The sequence below is a fragment of the Gekko japonicus genome, unplaced genomic scaffold (genome assembly GCF_001447785.1).
Source record: "Gekko japonicus isolate JY-2015 unplaced genomic scaffold, Gekko_japonicus_V1.1 scaffold426, whole genome shotgun sequence".
Classification (NCBI taxonomy): domain Eukaryota; kingdom Metazoa; phylum Chordata; class Lepidosauria; order Squamata; family Gekkonidae; genus Gekko; species Gekko japonicus.
This window is the reverse complement of record NW_015160848.1, coordinates 695,788-699,158: the sequence shown is the minus strand read 5'-3', so window position 1 is coordinate 699,158 and position 3,371 is coordinate 695,788.

The window sequence follows — 3,371 nt, the reverse complement described above, 5'->3', positions numbered from 1 at the left end:
GAAGAGATTGGATTTATACCCCGCCCTTCACTCGGAGTCTGAGTGGCTTACAATCTCCTTCCCCTTTCCCTTCCCACAACAGACACCCTGTGAGGTAGGTGGGGCTGAGAGAGCTCTGACAGAAACTGCTCTTTCAAGGACAGCTCTGACCAGAACTATGGATTGCCCAAGGTCATCCAGCAGCTGCAAGTGGAGGAGGAGTTGGAAATCAAACCCAGTTCTCCCAGATCAGAGCCCATGCACTTAACCACTACACCAATCTGGCTCTCAAAGTCCAAGAGCAGTACATTTATATTGTGCCAAAAGGGATTTCATATATGGTTCACTTTCGCTCATTAATAATCTTACCTGATATAAACTTACTATTCTCTGACTAGGAGATTTCTATCAGTCCTGTGGCCATTACCAGCAGCTCCTTTGATCTGTTGGCAACCTCGATTAACATATGAAAAGCCAGACACCACACCCAAGCAGGCTGAATGCTAGTTGGAATAACCTGATCTGTATCCTTTTACCCACCGGTGAAAGTAATTTTAGGTTCAATGCCAAATGTAGATTAAACGTGTGCATTCCAAAGGTGTAATTTTACACAGGCACCAGTAGGTGACATCATTTCCGCACAGCCAGAGAACTAGGGTATCCCAGAATATCAGTGCATGCCCTATTTTATGCCATGGGTTCCAAGGTGCTGCAGTATAGCCACAAACAGGGTTTGAAGCCAATAGCCTCCCTTGATATTTACCTTTGGAGATGGAGATTCCATCTGACCATTGTAGGTAGTAGATATGGACAACAGGGGACCAATGAAAACTTTCTGGAGAAGGGATATCCTTCGCTTCAAGCCCCTGTTTCCTCTCCTCTTGCTTACCTCCCATTCTCCCATCTCACACTTTCTCTTTCTCTCTTCTCTTCCCATTGCAAGTCCCCCATCACTGCTGTTTCTCTCCTTTCCCAGTCTCCAACCTTCTTGATGCAGCTGTGTATTCTTGATCATCCCATCCACTTTCTGCATCTTAAGATCATAAGAAGAGCCCTGCTGGATCAGACCAGTGGTCCACTGAGTCCAGCATCCTGTCTCACCCAGGGGACAAACAGTTCCTCTGGAGGGCCAACAGCAGGGTATAGAGGCAGAGGCCTTCTCTTGAGAAGAACACCAGAAGAGCCCTGCTGGATCAGACCAGTGGTCCATCTACTCCAGCATCCTGTCTCACACAGTGGCCAACCAGTTTTTCTGGAGAGCCAACAACAGGACAGAGAGGCCTAGGCCTTCCCCTGAGAAGAACACCAGAAGAGCCCTGCTGGATCAGACTAGTGGTCCATCTAGTCCAGCATCCTGTCTCACACAGTGGCCAGCCAGTTCCTCTGGAGGGCCAACAGTAGGGCATGGAGGTCGAGGCCTTCTCTTGAGAAGAACATCAGAAGAGCCCAGCTGGATCAGACTAGTGGTCCATCTGGTCCAGCATACTGTCTCACACAGTGGCCAACCAGTTCTTCTGGAGGGCCAACAGTAGGGCATGGAGGCAGAGGCCTTCTCTTAAGAAGAACATCAGAAGAGCCCAGCTGGATCAGACTAGTGGTCCATCTTGTCCAGCATCCTGTCTCACACAGTGGCCAACCAGTTCCTCTGGAGGGCCAACAACAGGGCAGAGAGGCCAAGGTCTTTGCCTGACGTTGCGTCTTGGCATTCAGATTCAGAGGCTGACTTCCTCTGAGTGTGGAGTCACCTTTAGTCATCATGCCTAGTTGCCATTGTTGGACCTCGCCTCCATAAATCTGTCCAATCTCCTTTTAATGCCATCTTTGCCTGTGGTCATCACTGCATCCCTGTTGGATCCCCAAGCATCGAGAATAAATCCACGTTTTCAAAGAAAAGCAAAGTTTATTTCAAAGCGTTGAAGACATACTCAAACACGTTCTTTGTTAGAACTGGGGATGCACAGGTATGGCAAGCATAATAAAGGAAATTCAAACGGACACAGATCCAATGAACAACATTCCCGCTGGCGGGCTAAAGAAACAGTTGCGCGCCCAAACCATGAGAACCAGGCAGCACAGCAGACAAAACACAGGTGCAGTTTCTAAGCGATAATCAGTGGCAAGCATTACAGCATCCTCTCCTCCACTCCTCCAGTAGTTATCTTAGGCATTCCAGCAAAGAAGCAGAATAACAAGCCGGGTACAGCAGGGGAAGGTCATGTACACAGAGGTCATAGAAAACACAATGGCAGCATGCTGACAATCCCCCAGGAAGAGAGTTCCACCTATTAATCACTTGTTGAGTTAAGAAGGATTTCCTTTTGTCCTTCCTGAATCTACTGCCCATTCATTTCATCGTTGTGACCTTGAGTTCTAGTATTTGGGAGAGGGTGATGAAGTTCTCTATGTCAACCCTCTCCATCCTTTGCATAATTTCATAAACCTCAACTGTGCTCCCGACTTAGTTGTCTCTTTTCTAAATGAAAGAATGCCAGACTCACAGCCTTTCCTCATAGGGAAGGTGCTCCAACACCCTAATCATTTTGGTTGCCCCCAAAACATTATTCCAAATGAAGCCACCCTATAGAGTTATACATGGGCAATATAATATTAGATCTTTTATTTTCCATCCCTTTCCTAATAATCCATCAGGGAGTTTGTCTGTTCCAGTACTGTACAATGAAATTAACAAAAACGGGTTCACGGTAGATTAAACCACAAAAGAAGAATACTCACCATGATGAATAAAACCAAAAGTAGGCTGTGATCATACACACCTTTAGATCCGACATAGGTGCAAATGCCTGGTGGATCTAAAGGGAGTGATCAGACAGCAACAACTGGGAAGCATCCCGCAGTCATCAGCAACCAGTGCTGCTCTGCCACGGAAGTGGAGTTAAAAGACACCGGGGAAAGTCCAGTAGTAAACGGGTTGCTACGGGACATGGACAGAGGGACTTTCCCCTCTCTTTAGTTGCTGGGAAATATGTTGCTGTAGGTTTTCCGGGTTGTGTGGCCGTGGTCTTGGCATTGTAGAACCTGTATCACCTCAGAGGATGCAAGTCACAGTTACTGGTGAAACATCAGGTTCTACAATGCCAAGACCATGGCCACACAACCTGAAAAACCTACAGCAACTAATGAACTCTGGTCATGAAAACCTTAGACAACATATTTCCCAGGATGGTCTGATCAGGCCATTCCAACTCTGTACTGTTGTATTTGTTTTTGTTGTTCCCCTTCACAGTATGTGCATCATTGCATACTCCATAGGGGGCTCTCAGTGCAAAGGTGCGATTCCTCATTTATGAGCATGGGAAACAAACGGGAAAAAAGGAAGGAAGGAAGGAAGGAAGGAAGGAAGGAAGGAAGGAAGGAAGGAAGGAAGGAAGGAA